The sequence below is a fragment of the Neoarius graeffei genome, chromosome 2 (assembly GCF_027579695.1).
Source record: "Neoarius graeffei isolate fNeoGra1 chromosome 2, fNeoGra1.pri, whole genome shotgun sequence".
Taxonomy (NCBI): Eukaryota; Metazoa; Chordata; class Actinopteri; order Siluriformes; family Ariidae; genus Neoarius; species Neoarius graeffei.
In genome coordinates this window covers 104,965,995-104,983,799 of record NC_083570.1, presented here as the reverse complement: position 1 = coordinate 104,983,799, position 17,805 = coordinate 104,965,995, and positions in this window count along the sequence as shown.

Here is a 17,805-nt window from a genome sequence, read left to right as displayed (position 1 = left end):
GAGTCATCCGCACAGAAGATAACAAACATCAGCGCTGGATCAGGGAGGCCATGGAGATCCGTAAGCGAAGCCCGAGGACCATCAACCGAGATGAGGGAGCATACATGCTCTCCCATACCTGGAGTGCCATCTTGCAGGGGACGAACAGACAGTAGAAGGCGTGACTGACCTGTCAAACCAGACAGGAAGGCCACGCCTTCGGAAACATCAGCTGATAAAAGATGCGTCACCAATAACATCCGGTGACACTCTGAGGAAGACGACAGTTGTACGTCGAAACATGTCAGGTAAACAAACCTAAAAATTTAGATGTCTGATAAAAAAGGAAAAAAAACTAACTGATGCAAATACTGCCCATTGTGTAGTTATGATTGTCTTTAGGCTTGCCATCCTTCCACTTGCAAGTGGTAAGTGACGCGCATGCCCTATATGCACTAGGGTCACACACACAGCGGCTCAGTCCCGAATCACTGCTCGTGCACTTCACTCGCGCGCTCTGTGAGCTGCGCAGGGCCGGAGTGCGCACCCTCCAGAGGGCACTCGCTGTTCAGGGCGGAGTGATTTGGAGCACAGGATGCCTGCGGAGCCGAGCGTATCCATGTATTGGCGTTGCTGTGTGCACGCTAATCGTGTATTGGCGTTGCTGTGTGCATGCTAATCGTTTTAAAAATGTTAATCTGATGATCCACTGATACAGTCTAATGTAAACCCCACCTCACTTTCACAACTACAGTCAATTAAGAGCCACCAATTAGCCTAACCTGCATGCCTTTGGACTGTGGGGGAGCACCCGGAGGAACCCCACGCAGACATGGGGAGAACATGCAAACTCCGCACAGAAAGGCCCCCTTTGGCCACTGGGTTCAAGCCCAGAATCTTCTTGCTGTGAGGCGACAGCGCTCACCACTACACCACCATGCCACCCTTGATTACCATTTTATTTTTATTTTTTAATGTAGGACTTTTGGCAGCAGCATGGGGTTAGCACTGTCACCTCATAGCAAAAAGGTTCTGGGTTCAAGCCCAGTGGCCAAAGGGGGCCTTTCTGTGTGGAGTTTGCATGTTCTCCCTGTGTCCGCGTGGGTTTCCTCCAGGTGCTCCGGTTTCCCCCACAGTCCAAAGACATGCAGGTTAGGCTAATTGGTGGCTCTGAATTGACCATAGGTGTGAATGTTAGTGTGAATGGTTGTTTGTCTCTACATGTTAGCCCTGAGATAACCTGGTGACTTGTCCAGGGTGTACCCCGCCTCTCGCCCATTTTGCAAGGGATTAGTGGCAGGCTACTAGGTCACTCTATTGTCTGTAGCTGTCGATGTTGTTTTAAAAGTAACTAAGTAAATTACATGGGGAAATGAATACTTAAGTCTGAACGAAACACACTGTGGTGAGTGTGTGTAACAGACTATAACTGGTCAGTTACTCTAATAATAAGTAAAAGTCTCTGTGTGGCTAGTAGATGATGCCAAGGAGGCAAATAGTTGATCTGTCAGCATTTATTCTGGAAAACAATGAATGACGGGGCTATCAACACACGGAGACAGGGGAAAGAACTCTAGTATCCCCCTTTCCAGGCATCCTAAGCATGACAAAAAGGAAACAAAAAACATACTGTAGGCTACATGCTACATACTGTTCAGTAGACTGGCTACATTACACTGTGTGAGATAAAATAGATAATAATAAGCATGCACTTAATATTTGATCTGACACAAACAGTGGATGCGTGTCAAAACGTTTTTACATCAAAAAATAAACATCATATCTTAGGGGTATATATATATATATATATATATATATATATATATATATATATATATATATATATATATATATATATATACTGTATTCATGAATACCGTCTGTGCAGGATTCATGAAGCCAGCTTACCCCTTTCCAGAGGTCCGAAGCATGATAATGTCCACAGGTGGGTTACACTAATTAATGCCCCTTCAGAAACAATAGTGGAACTATTACCGGGACCCAACAAATTCACATATTTTACAATAGAGTGATTTGAGGAAGTTCACAAAAAAATCCTGAAACTTTATTCATATAAAATTATGACATTGCTACATGTGCATGAAAGAAGAGTCTGGAGACAAAAATCTTAGTTTCTCAGTTGTTAGCCTGTGCTACTTGCTCTCAATAGCACTGGCTTGACTGCCAGCATTCGCCTCTGAGAAGTCAAGACAACAAACAAAAAAAACATCTCATTGGAGAACTCGATTTTAATCTTTTCAGGATAGTAACCCTTTCATTTCTGAAGCAAATTTGATAGAAAATGAAGCCAAATTAAAATTAGAAGAGAATAATTAATCATGAAATTATGAAAGCAATTAAAGAATGAAAGAAATTAAATATAACATTTGAAATGCTGATATGTTTGGGCTTTCTCTGAAGGCGTAGAAGGCCTTGATGGTTCCCCTCTCCTCACAACCTACGATGGTGCTGCATGACGTCTTTGATAACTAATCTAATGTAATATAATCGAATGTACTCTAATTTAATTGGCTTTGTAAGATGCTTGCTGGATACACTGAGTGCTTCAGGTTAAAGGTTGAATTTGTCTAGCTGCTGACTTCACATTACACCAAATCGATATTTACTGGATTATACGGAGTGACACACCTAGATTTGATCTTGAAATCTGATATTTTTTCAGCAGTGATTGAGAGGATGTACATGAAATACAGTCATGTATGTAATGAAGGTGAACAATGTGAATTATTTACTCTGTCATAATATTTTTTCCACTGAAAATGCCTTCGAAGGAGAAAGTAAATATACCTGCTGTACCTTGAGCACACATTGCTCAAAGTAGAAATGTCACAACACATTGATTGATTGATTGATTGATTGATTCTGAACAGCAAAGAAGATATAAAACAAACCAAAAAAAAGCAAAAAATAAAAAATGTAATCATCAAAACATCGTCATAAACAGAATAGCGTAGCCACAAGGCAATAACATAATAATGTTCGGAAAGGATTAGGAAGAAGTAAATAACATCAAATCCTAACCCTCTATACCACTGTTGGAGCCAAATCTAACCATTTTTGTTTGAGTGTCTTGTGCACCATCTGCAGGTCTGGAGTGTAGTACTTCCATCTCAAAGCTACATTTACCTGTCCAGAGCCAGAGAAGGTGTGGCTGGTTGGAGGCAACAGCTTTCTTATGTCTGTTTCTTGCCTTCATAGGCTGGGACTGTTTGTTTGAAACATCTTTTTTGCTTTATCTGTTATGTTGGATACAAAATAAAACCTTAACTCATTGAGTTTAAATTATATTCGACATTGTGGACAATCCCTTTTTTGAGCCATGAAGGCAAGGACAGTCAGTCACCTGGATTTTTGGTAAAAGACCACTACATTTAAGTAAGAAAGCTGCCTTTCGGAGTACTGGAGTGCAAGATTTTGGAAGATTTGGACGTAAATGGATTTTGCACTGTGGATTTAAAATCTGGAACTTGGACTTCTATATTTTGATTGTTTGGATGGATACATGGCAGCTAACAAAGGACAGCCATCTTGAAAACTTTTGAAGGCAAGTACGATAAAAAAAAAAAAAACCTTGTTAATTTATCTGCAAGTGAAAAGGAACTTTGTTAACGTTATTCATCTGGAATGGATTGGATGCGAAACTTTTCTGTTGATTCACAGATTAAGAACATTGATGGCTTTGCTCAGTTATTAAGAAGACCAGAAGCAGTGGGTTATATTTTGTTTGTCTTGATGGTTTTAGTGGCTGATTTCTTTAGTAAAAAATGACTGATGAAATGGCAAAAGAAAATTTTGATCAAGCAATGGATGAAATTAACGAACAAACTTTGGAAGAAATGTGCACAACTAGAAAATCCAAGCTTAGTCAGCTGACTAGACGCATGAATATAATTAAAGAATTAATGAATGACATCACTTGTGCTGATGAAGTTAAATCTAATGAGATAATGTATAAAACAAAATTGGATGAGTTCAAACAAGCTCACTCCCAGTATCAGAGTTTGTTGAATAAAGACTATGAAATTGATATAAAATTTGGTTTGAACCTAAGTGGGCAGTGATAACTGAGTTCCTTTTCTCTCTTTCACAATGGTGGTCCAACTTGAAAGCAACTAAAGAGGAGACCCATGATTTATTTGCTGTTGATACTGATGATATCAGGCCTGAAGACAGTGCATCAGCAGTAAGGGCCCCTGGATCCCAAATGTCAAAGAGACAAAGTTTCTATCTTCGCGAACTAGTTCTTCGCATTCAGGCTGAGGCTGAAAGAGTAACCCTTTTGGTGAAGGCTGTTGCATTAAAAGAAAAACATGCTTTAGAGGAAAAGGAGGAACAACTTAATCGTGAAAAAGAACAATTAAGAAAGAAGGAATTGTTGGATATCCACACAGAACTGGCAGCAGCGTCAGCCAAGATTTCTGTTTTAAAAGGTGCTGAGGCTGAAGATGATGTTTCTAACTTAACTTTGATGCATAAGCTATCGAACTCCCACTAATGCATAACATGGGTCTAAATAGACCCGCATTCATTTCCAATGTAATTCCAAGCATTAATGTTATATTCACTCTCACAACTTCTAAAACCAATACAATTAATCCCATTATACTTATAAAAGTAATTATTTAGGTACTCCTTAATGTAAGGAAAGTGATTTTTTATTTTTCTACATGGATTTGGAATTACTACACTAATTTCTAGACATGGGTCTAAAAAGACCCGCATTCATTTATAATGGAAATGTAAGTTGTTGTTGTTTTTTTCCAGTTACAACTTCCACAATTATTATATTTTAAATAGGAAATGGATTAAAATGTCATAAATTAGGTAGTTTTCTATGTACAACACTATTATTTATTTTATATATTATAAACAAGCACAGACAAATAATTGATCTATTATTGCAGACATGGATCTAAAGTGACTCACATTAGGAACTAAAATATATTTGCAACTGTTTCCAGTCAGGAACACAAATACTGTGGACCACTGTTGATCACTGTTGACCTGTTGATTGTGAAGAATCAGAACTTCAAAACTCCAAAATGACATGCCAGAGGTCATACAGTACTACAATAAAACCAAAGGAGGCGTGGATCTCATGGACCAAATGGTCCAAACATACACATCAAAGCGGCGAACAAGGAGGTGGCCTATGGTGCTCTGGCAAAATGTGGTCGATGTTGCTGCTCTGAATGCATTCACTGTTTTTACAGCACATCACCCTGATTATATGGGTGGTGTGCCAAATGCCCGGCGCCTCTTCATCAAGGAATTGGCTCAAGAGCTAATCATGCCTCACATGAGGAGGCGACTGGAGACCAGTCTCCATCTGCAGAAGCATGTCATTCAGGCAATGGAGATGTGTGGCTTACAGAGGCAGTTCATCCAGCCACAGGAGCCAAACCGTGTCTTGCAGAGTAAGAGAAAGAGGTGCAGCCTGTGTCCCTATGCGCAAGACAAAAAAAGTGTCTCACTCATGCTCCCGATGTGCACGGCCTGTGTGCAAAGAACACAAATTCACTCAGGTGATTTGTGAAATGTGCAAGAACTGAGAAAGCTGTAACAATGTAGGTCAATACTGACCTTTTCCCATGATTATATGCAGTTTTACTTAGTGTATTTACATACCAGGTCCGTTTTATAGTGGTTCACTGACATTATCAATTTACTGTTTAGTATTCATATTTTACAATCTCAGTCAGTCATTTTACTGTTTTACATGTTTTATGTAAAACATTCAGAATTCATTCAGAATTCCTTCAGAATTATAGAATCAGAATTATATTCATTCAGAATTATTTCTGAATATGTCATTCAGAAAATAAGTTCTTGTTACAGTAAGTCTTTGAATAAACTCTTCATGCAATGCTCCGAATCAATGTATTGTTTTATACTTTTAAATAATTTAAATATCATAAGTCAGATATGAAATAATTGTAATTTTGAATGATTTAGAAGTCCCAGACAGGGGCCATTTGGCCTTTTTACCTAGAAAACCCACAAGAGGGCCAATTGGCCCCAAGTCCTCCCTGTAGACATTCATTTTGTTATGGAAATGTGGCTGTTAGTTACCTTACAGCTTAGAAATGAAATCTTACAATGCCTGTTGAATGTTGAATCTCTGCATCTTCGTTCCTTGGAGAGGAGCTTCTTTCACCACAAAATTCTTGAGGGAACTGAAGCGATAGTCCATGTGCACTGAGTTATTTATCCATCAAACAATTGTCTGGTTGCAGTCACATGAGTCGTTATGGTCACATGGGACATTCACATGTTCACATTTTAGGAATGAGGAATGTGTTTTTATTCCTCATTCTCACATTCACACAGAAGTAGCCAACATGACTTCACCACTGAAGTGTGAAGTGTGTGAAATGTGACCTCCTCACCCCACACACTGCCACTAACAGCCTCATTACCATAACAAAATGAGTGATTAGTGTATTGGGGAAAAGCGGTCGGGCCAAATGGCCCCTATGTGGGTCTTCTAGGTAGACAGAAAAATGCTGGGATTGCTATACATTTTTGCCAAAGAAAATACTGCAAAGAACTGATCCTTGAACAGTATTACATAGAAAATGAAAGTGGGTCTTTTTAGATCCATGTGTCTAAATAATACATAATTATGTAAAATGTCTTCTACTTCAAAGAGTAACCATAAAGTATGAAAATTAAGTATTGGTGCTGGGAATAAATACTCCATAAATCATAAAAAGATGCATTATTGCATGAGGAATCAAGATCACTTTACAATATAGCTAAGAAAAACTAAGCCTTTGGTGAAATTGCATAGAAAATGAATACGGGTCTTTTTAGACCCATGTTATGCATTAAAGGGGTATTAACAAAAAAGGTATTTTTACGTAAAATGCAATGATGCCAAAAATGAAATGAAGCTTTCTAAGGGACATAAACAAGTCAATTGAGGAATTAATGGAGTATTGAGCAAAAAAAATGTATTATGATAAAGATATAGAAAATTTTAAACTCTGCCGGGTCTATTTAGACCCATCTTAAAAAGATGACACGCTGGATTTCAAAATTGTCATGACACCTTGTGTAAGACCAAAAACCAATTGGCATCATCCTATAGAGATCTTGCAGTCACGTGACCGGAAAGTACACAACCGCCATCTTGTCGGTCAAAAACACCGCTGCTGCACTCGTGTGCAGAATGGATCAATTTCAACCGACGGACTACAAGGCTCATTTTTCTAATGAACAGATAACTAGATATATGTCTAAAATAAACGATCTACAGATTTGTGACCCTTATGGCTTACCGGACGGAGTTTTCACGACCGGATTTTGAACTGCCAGCGGAATACCCGGACGTATATAATTACCTCATTAACTTTCCCTCACTGTTCAGTGGTGAAGCACTGCGTGCTTATAAATCTCTGGACAGTTATCTCTACAGAAATTCAGGATTTGTCAGTGACTCAGATGTGGCATCTTGTAAACAAGAATCCTCATTGGACAGGTAAGTCACTTAAGTATTGAGTATAGCACTGACCAGCCGATTATAGAATAGAATAAGGTAATTCCAGCTCGTCCGTCTTGTTTACATGGATCTGGCATTGGAGAGGTAGAGGCTTGGCAGTGGAGATTTGAGTAGCTGTTTTCTGAGCTTAGTCAACAGGCCGGCTCTGCAGACTCGCTTTTGCTTCCGCTCCCGGCGCCACCTCCTTCGCTTTGCTTCCGATAACAACCCACGGAGACCCCGCTGGTCTCGCTATCTCGTCCGGAATGTGTTTTTTTTTTTTTTTTTTCTCGTCCGGAATGTTGTGCATGCAATGGAAATCGCTACAAACCATCATTTTCTGCTGGAAACCAATGTGCAGTAAGTCCATACGGTTGTAGTGGATATTGAAGTCCGGTACAGACGAACAACATGCAAAAATACACACAAAAAACATAAAAAACGTGCACAGGTAGGGAGAGCTTGTAGCCGCAGCCGTTGTAGTAGAATTGTATATAGTAGGGTTTTCCAGAAGAAAAGGTAGAAGTAGAAGGCGGAATATGGCGTTTGACCGACAAGATGGCGTCTGTCACAATCTGGATCGGCTGTGACGTCACATGCAAGTGCTCCATTGTCCATATGCCTGCACATACTGAAGTCAGCATGCCTCAGCTGCAACATACAACAGCAGCTCAACAGACTATTACTACTACCACCAGACCAAGTCGTCAGACAGTACTGATCAGTGAGACACCAAGAATTCCATCTTCACCTACAACTGTGATGGTGCAGCAAATGCAATCATCTTCACAGAGAAGAGTCTGATCAACTCCACACAATTCTTCAAAGCCAAAATGACATCTCAATGTCTCTGGTAAGACAACAACAAATTGCCTCCCTGCCAAGAAGAGATATAGTAGCTTTTGATGGTGATATTTTGCAGTACCAGTCATTTATTAGGTCTTTTGAACAAATTATTGAATCCAAAGTAGAGGGCAGTGAAGAAAGACTATCTTTTCTTGAACAGTATACGAAGGGACCAGCTCAAGTTCTTGTTAAGAGTTGTCAGCATTTGCCTCCAGACAGAAGTTTTCAAACTGCTAAACATCTGTTAAAAGAAAATTATGGCAATGAATATAAGATTGCACATGCCTATATAGAAAAGGCTCTTTCTTGGTCACCAATCAAGGCAGAAGATCCAAAAGCACTGCAGGCTTATACTCTGTTTCTTAGAGGTTGCTGCAATTCAATGGAAAGTATGATGTATATGGATGAATTGAATTTGGCATCTAACCTCAAAGCCATGATGTTTAAGCTTCCTCATAAAATCCGTGACAAATGTAGGTCAATTGCGTCAAAGATGCAAACAGAAAATAACACAAGAGTAACATTCCCCAATTTTGTGGAGTTCCTTGAAAAACAAGTTCGTATTTACTCTGACCCAGTGTTTGGTAACATTCTGGATGGTTCTCAGAGTAAAGAGAAGTCAAAATTTCTGCCCAAATCTAAATCTACTGGAAGCTTTGCCACAAGAATTGATCAATTAGTTCAACCAGTCCAGTGTGGATTTTGCAGGGGTAAGCATTCACTTTCACAGTGTTCAATTTTGAGAAACAGGCCAAATAAAGAGAAAATTGACTTTTTAAGAAAAAATGGAATCTGCTTTGGATGTCTCATAAAAGGACATATGAGTAAAGACTGCAAAAGGCGCCTGACGTGTGACGTATGTAAGAAACCACATCCTGGACTTTTGCATATAGAAAATCAGCAAATTACAAATAAAGATGTAGAGCAACCTCCTGTGGACAATAACGATGATCATCCTGTTTCCTTTAAATCTTGTGGGCATATTGGGGCCGGTAAGAATGATTGTGCACTTGCCATTGTTCCTGTTAAGGTAAAAAGCAGCAAAAGTGATCAGATAATTACAACATATGCTTTTCTTGATTCAGGCAGTTCTGCTTCCTTTCGCACTGAACAACTAATGTTAAAACTGCATATTAAAGGACAGAAAACCAGCATTATGTTGCGTACTTTGAATCAAGAGAGATGTATTTCTTCATGTCTAGTTACAGGACTTGAAGTTGCTGCCTTAGGCAGTTCTGACTTTGTTGCTTTACCAGATGTTTACACCCAGCAAGAGATGCCTGTAACAAAAGACAACATGATCAGAAAGGAAGAACTTTTAAAATGGCCGTATCTACAAAAGGTGACTTTACCTATCATTGATGCCCAAGTTGAGTTGTTGATTGGGTCAAATGCTCATAAAGTCATTGAACCCTGGGAGGTGATTAATAGTGAACAAGATGGACCCTTTGCCATAAGAACACACCTAGGATGGGTTGTTAATGGCCCCCTTAGAGGTTACGATTCTGGCGCAATTAACTGTCCAATAGTTATATGCAATAGAATTTCTATAGCCAGAATTGAGGAACTTTTTGATTAGTCAATACAATCAGGATTTCAGTGAAAGAGTATCTGAAGATAAACTTGAAATGTCAGTGGAGGATAAGAAATTTATGAAATGTGCAAATAACAGTGTAATGCTGCAAGATGGACACTATACTCTTGATTTACCTTTTAGGAGAGAAAATCCAGTCTTACCAAAAAATCGATTTGTGGCAGTACAGCGGCTCCTTGGCCTGAAGAAAAAATTCCAAAGAGATGTAAAATTTAAAAAGGAATACAGTGACTTTGTGTCAGAGATTATTGAAATGAGATATGCTGAAGTGATACCATGTGAACAGTTGGAAAAGACCGATGGTAGGGTGCGGTACATCCCACATCATGGGGTGTACCATCCCAAGAAGAAAACCTTAAGAGTGGTCTTTGATTGTAGTGCATCTTATCAAGGAATGTCACTTAACTCCAAATTACTTCAGGGCCCAGACTTAACAAATAGTCTAGTTGGAGTGCTTGTAAGGTTTAGGCTGGAGCCAGTTGCTGTAATGGCAGATATCCGCTCCATGTTTCATCAAGTAAGAGTGTCATCAAAAGACGTGGATTACCTAAGATTTCTCTGGTGGCCTGAAGGTGATGTACGTCAAAGTGCAGTAGAACACTGCATGCTTGTTCACTAAATTTGGTGCAGTATCATCTCCAAGTTTTGCATTAAAGAGGACCGCAGAAGACAACAAGGGTAACTTTACCACAGAAGTCATCAATACTATTAACGACAATTTTTATGTTGATGATTGTTTGAAGTCTCTGCCCTCAGATCAGGAAGTTTTACAACTTGTTGAGGACTTGTCAACTGCCTGTAGGAAGGGAGGATTTCAACTCACAAAATGGGCAAGTAACAGTCTTACTGTCCTTGCTGCTATTCCTCAAGAAGATAGAGCCAAAGATGTTAAAATGCTGGACTTGGAGAAAGATGAACTGCCAATGGATAGGGCTGTTGGACTACAGTGGTGTATTGAAAATGATACATTCATGTTTAAGATTGCACTGAAACAGAGACCACTCACTCGAAGAGGATTATTGTCCGTTATCAGTTCAGTACTATATGATCCACTTGGTTTCTTGGCTCCACTTACCTTGCCTGTCAAGCATATGCTTCAGCAGTTGTGTAAAGAAAGGTATGGATGGGATGAATCAATTTGTTCTGCAACATCTCAGAAGTGGATAGAGTGGACATCTAGTCTTGAGAGACTGAATGACTTCAATGTACCCCGGTGCATTAAACCAAGGCATTTTGGAAAGCCAATACGTGCCCAATTGCATCACTTTTCGGATGCTTGTGAATATGGCTATGGCACTGCAAGTTATCTGCGGATGGAGAATGACCACGGTGATGTCTCTGTTTCCTTTATGATAGGAAAAGGAAGATTGGCTCCCTTGAAACAGATGACAATTCCTAGACTGGAGCTCTCTGCGGCAGTGCTGTCAGTAAGGGTGGATAAAATAGGTGGTGTCACCTAGTGTACAAAAAACAAGTTGCATATTTAGGTTGGATCCAATGTTGGATGATGGTGTATTGAGAGTTGGTGGACATCTCTGCAGGTCAGCTATGCCTGAGCAGGTAAAACATCCAGTTATCCTACATGAAGGTCATCCAATCTCTTCTCTGATATTGCATCATATTCATGAACACACAGGCCATAGTGGAAGAAATCATGTTCTTTCAGAACTCCGTAAAAAGTACTGGATCACAAATGCAAACTCTGCTATAAGAAGCATAGTTAACAAATGTGTTGTCTGCAGATGAGTAGCTGGAAGAACAAAAACACAGAAAATGGCAGATTTACCAAAAGAGAGATTAATCCCTGACCTTCCCCCTTTTACAAACATAGGAATGGATTACTTTGGCCCAATTGAAATCAAGCGGGCTAGAAGCCTTGTAAAACGGTACGGGGTAATATTTACTTGCATGTCTAGTCGGGCAGTGCATCTTGAGATGGCATATTCCTTAGATACAGATTCTTGTATCAGCGCCATCAGAAGATTTGTTTGTCGTAGAGGTCAAGTCTCTCACATTCATTCAGATAACGGTACCAATTTGGTAGGTGCTGAAAAAGAATTGAGAAAAGCTCTTGTGAGTTTGAATCAGTATAAAATAAATTCCCTGTTAAAAGATAACATCAAATGGTCTTTCAATCCCCCAGCAGTGCCACACCATGGCGGCGTGTGGGAGAGGATTATCAGAATGGTGAGAAAAGTGCTTTTGTCAGTTTTACACCAGCAAGTACTTGATGATGAAGGCCTGTATACCATCCTATGTGATGTAGAGGCAATCCTCAATAGTTGGCCCATTACCACTATGTCACCTGACCCACATGATCTTGAAGCTCTGACACCTAATCATGTTTTGCTTTTAAAGTCTAAACCTGTTTTACCACCAGGAATCTTTCAGAAATCTGACATGTATCTGAGACGTAGGTGGAAACAAGTCCAATATATGGCTGATTTTATTTTGGAAGAGATGGATTCAAGAATACTTACTGCTGTTACAAGAACGGCAAAAGTGGACAAATACAAAAAGAAACATTCAAACAGGAGACATAGTTTTGATAGTGGATGCAACAGCACCTCGAGGGTCCTGGATCTTGGGAAGGGTCCTTCAAACCTTTCAGGATGGAAAAGGGCTGGTACATTCAGTACAGATTAAAACAAAGACAAGTGTTCTCGAGCGACCCATTACAAAAGTCTGTCTGCTGGTAGATGATTGCTCCTCTGACAACTAATGCAATCAACCTATTGAAAGTATGTAACTTTATCTTTTTTCTATAAAAAAAGGGAAATAATTTTTATTATGGTTAAGAGCTCCATTTTATGCTTTTGTAATTGTATTCTATTCACATTGCATACAATTAGGGGCCGGAATGTTGGAGCCAAATCTAACCATTTTTGTTTGAGTGTCTTGTGTACCATCTGCAGGTCTGGAGTGTAGTACTTCCAGCAGGCTTCTGAACTGAGCGCTGATAACAACTTAGGTCGTCCTTCTTCTCTTTAGTCCTAATGACACAGCGTCCCTGATTTCCATAAAGAACTTCAAATTTTGATTTGTCTGACCATAGAACAGTTTTCCACTTTGCCACAGTCCATTTTAAATGAGCCTTGGCCCAGAGAAGACGTCTGCGCTTCTGGATCACGTTTAGATACAGCTTCTTCTTTGAACTATAGAGTTTTAGCTGGCAACGGTGGATGGCACAGTGAATTGTGTTCACAGATAATGTTCTCTGGAAATATTCCTGAGCCCATTTTGTGATTTCCAAGACAGAAGCATGCCTGTATGTGACGCAGTGCCATCTAAGGGCCCAAAGATCACGGACACCCAGTATGGTTTTCCGGTCTTGACCCTTATGCACAGAGATTCTTCCAGATTCTCTGAATCTTTTGATGATGATATGCACTGTAGATGATATGTTCAAACTCTTTGCAATTTTACACTGTCAAACTCCTTTCTGATATTGCTCCACTATTTGTCGGTGCAGAATTAGCGGGATTGGTGATCCTCTTCCCATCTTTACAGTACTTCTGAGAGCTGCTGCCACTCCAAGATGTTCGTTTTATACCCAGTCATGTTAATGACCTATTGCCAATTGACCTAATGAGTTGCAATTTGGTCCTCCAGCTGTTCCTTTTTTTGTACCTTTAACTTTTCCAGCCTCTTATTATTTCTGCTCCTCCTACTCAAGCGAGTAGGATGCTTTTTGCTTTGCTCCTGCTTGAACTCCTCTTTTCTGCTTTTTTCACTATTTCTTTATTTTTTCTTATTTGCTTTCTTTTTACTTACATTCAACAAGTTTAGCAAGGAAGGACAGATGTTTTCTCCCATTTATACAAGATAACCTAGAAATTAGACAAAGCAACTGACACAGAAGACTGGATTATTGTAAAATGGGGAAACCAAGGAACTCTAGTAACAAATGGACTGAGCTTGAAAAAGAATTTCTAGCCTGGAATCTATGATTGATGCCCGTCTATTAAGGATTGGAGGGAGTCCAGCAGCCGATACCGCTAAGGAGAGTGTGGGGAATGTTCAGCATCTGAATGATGGGAATTTGGATGAATCGGTTGACTTCACAAAGCTAAATGTGAGTACTGATTGCTGGAAAAGACAAGGTGCTAGACCCAAAAACAAAAGGGCATTAACTTCAACTCCATTGCAGTCTGATGCCGTCAGACCTACAATCTATGAATACCACCGGGCTGAAAATTACAGATATACACAGCCCATTACACTCCAGAACAGATTTCAGTGCCTCACAGACATGGAACCAGTAGTTCCTAGAAAGTGGCAGAATTTGAATAACAAAAATAAAGCTTGCAGTAGAGGTAGAAAGCAGCCGCCAACACGTGTTAATCCTACAATCCTTGTTGTGGGTGATTTCACTGTGAAAAATATTGGAGGAGAGTCCATGGTTGTGTGCTGTTTTCCTCACACTTCCATCTCAGAGACTACAGACAACATTTCAAAAATGCTGTCAAACTACAAATCAATTAAACGCATTATTGTGCATGTTGGAGCAAATGATGTTTTTAGGGAACAGCTCACTGTGAGGAAATCTTTCAAAGACCTTTTTTCTGCCCTAAATGGACTTGGAATGTCTTTTTTTTATCAGTGGTCCATTACCAGGATCTGTGATCGGCAATTACGGGTTTTCCCGACTGCTCAGTCTCAACACCTGGCTTGTAAAGACATGTTTTTCCTCTGGCATTAATTTTATTGACAACTTCAACCTTTTCTGGAAACGCAAAGCCTTTTTTAGCCCAAATAGCACAGAACTCAGCTGGACTGGTGCCAAAGTCTTGGCAGACCATTATCAACACTCTGTCCACCATTCCATGCCGACCTTGGGTACACTCTCTGATAAGCGCTCTGTAGCTGCACTGAAAGGAGTTAACAACACGGATACGAACTCTGTTTGGGTACAAACTGAACCTCCCAGGGACATCAACAAAGACTCAAAAACAGTACGGAAACACACTGTTGAGGTTCAAACTCACAGTGGCTTACGACACGAAACACTCTAACAGTGAATCTGTAGGCAGAAAGAAGCGGGACTAACACTCACTCTGATGGATTACAAACTGAAAAAATGATAAACAACATCAAACACACAGATGATTCACAATATTCCGGGAAATGTCCAATCTCAGTTCCCATTCTCAGTGGAGTCAAGCAAAACTCCTTGTCACCAACGAAGGCAACTAAGCCCCCAGCAACTACAGAGGATCATGCTGACTCATCTGCCCCCAATACAGTTCAGAAAAATGATCAGAGGGTGGATCTCTCACCACACACATCCCTGTCACTTTCCAAGGCTAGCAACATGATATCTGAGCTCACGGGTAAGCTGGCAGAACTATCAGAAAGACAATCAGATAAACAAGCATCACCACAACCTCCTGAGACTGGCAATAGGCAATCACCAACAACAACAGTGGATGTAACCCCAAGCCCCTCTGTATCTCCTTCACCCCCCAGACTGCGTTTTCCTGAGAAAATGGAGAGACTATTGTCTTTAAGCCGAGTGTCTTTGGCAAGCCCAAGAGGACACTCAAATCAAGTACCGTACACCGAGCTGTCTCATGGTCAGGCCTTGTGTACCCCAACATCTTTAATGATATATCCAACTGCTACAGCACCCAAGAAACGGAGGGCACCACCTCCCCCTATGACTACAGATAAGACTCAAGGACCATGTGCACAGCTACAGTTCACCAGCAGCAGTGATGACCATGTTGGAACGAACTGATATAATCTGGGTCCAGATGGTAGTTTTGAAAATAAGCTGGGACCCATGACGTACTTTTCTATTCCTGTGCTAACAAGGAGAGGTGTTCTTATACATCCTATCAATGGGGTAAACTTGTCAAATCTCCTTCCAGTTCCAAAACAACCACAGAACGCTTCTGTGGAAATTACCCCCACATTCACTGTAAAACTAGCTCTTCAGAATGTAAGATCACTTAATAAGCCTTTTTTAATTAATGACTTCATCGGTACACACAAACTGGATTTTATGTTTCTTACTGAAACTTGGCTTGAATAATCAAGCAGCTCTATTACTCTTATTGAAGCAACTCCCCCACTCTTTGATTTCATGAGTGTTGGAAGAGCCAATAAACGGGGAGGAGGAATAGCAAATATATACAAGGCATGTTTTCAGTACAAACAGACAACTCTTGGTGACTTTACATCTTTTGAATACCTAAGTGCAATCCTAAAATGTTCTTCTAACATATTAGTGTTGACTATTTACAGACCACCAAGACTTTCTGCACCACTGTTCCTAGAGGAGTTTGGGGAACTGTTGTCAAATATTTGTTTAGAGTTTGACAATCTTATTATTTCTGGGGATTTTAACTTCCATGTTGATAATCTAGATAACACACATGCAAATTAATTTCTTACACTGATTGATGCCTTCAACCTAACACAACATGTACAAGGGCCAACACACTCCCATGGCCACACCCTCAACCTTGTCATCACTAAGGGTCTTAATGTATCTACTAGTGTCATGGACCTGGGTATATCTGATCATTTCTGTGTTTTCTTTGATGTTTCCATTTCCCCTCACTTTCAAAACAAGTCTGTGACTGTAAAAAAAGAGGGTAATTACCAATGGCACAGCAGCTCTTTTTGAGCAGGCACTCTCAGAACTCCCATGTCAATCTTTAGATTGTGCAGATGATCTAATGGAAATTTTTAATTCAAGAATGAATCATATTATGGATGCTATTGCTCCTTTTAAAAACCAAAAGAGTCATAGACAAAGGAAAAGCACCCTGGAAATTAAATCCAGCAGTTAAAATGTTAAAGAGGGAATGTAGAAAGTCTGAAAGAAAATGGCGTAAATCTAAACTCCAGATTCATTATCAAATCTACAAAGGGATGTTATGTAAATACAACTTAGAAATTTCTAAAGCAAGACGGTCTTTTTTTGCTGACATTATTAATAGGAATATCAACAATGCCCGTGTGCTATTTTCTACAGTTGAAAAGCTAACAAACCCATCAAGACAAATGCCTTCTGAATTTCTCTCAGTTAATACATGCAATGACTTTGCATCTTTTTTCAAAGGAAAGATTGATAAAATACATATGAATATAGCCACACAGGTGCAAACACTTCAAAATCTGGAACCATTGGATAAAGAGAGAGGGGGTCGTAATACAATGTCAACATTTAGTTTAATTGATGTTGAGACTCTGAGAAAAACAGTACAAAGTCTCAGCTCCTCCACATCTGAACTGGACATTTTACCTACAGTCTTTTTCAAATCTGTTCACCTAATATCAGACGAGGTACTTCAGATTGTCAACACCTCCTTACAAACTGGCATGTTTCCTTTATCTCTGAAAAAAGCGGTTGTAAAACCCCTACTGAAAAAGAATAACCTGGATGTCTCAGTACTCAACAACTACAGACCCATATCCAATTTGCCATTCATTGGTAAAATAATTGAAAAAATTGTTTTTAATCAATTTAACTGCCTTCCTGACATCAAACGGATGTTTTGATAAGTTTCAGTCAGGTTTTCGTGCCAATCATAGCACTGAAACAGCTCTTACTAAAGTCATGAATGACCTACGTCTTAATTCTGATGCTGGTAAAACATCAGTCTTGGTGCTTTTAGACTTAAGTGCTGCATTTGACATGGTAGATCATTTCATACTGTTACATCGACTGGAGCATTGGGTTGGATTTTCTGGTATAGTAATCAACTGGTTAAAATCTTACCTACAACAAAGATTTTTTTATGTGGCCATTGGAGGCCACAGTTCATCACCCGTGTCCTTGAACTGTGGGGTTCCCCAGGGCTCAATCCTGGGACCATTACTGTTCAACCTTTATATGCTCCCACTTGGACAAATTATTAAGAATAACTCA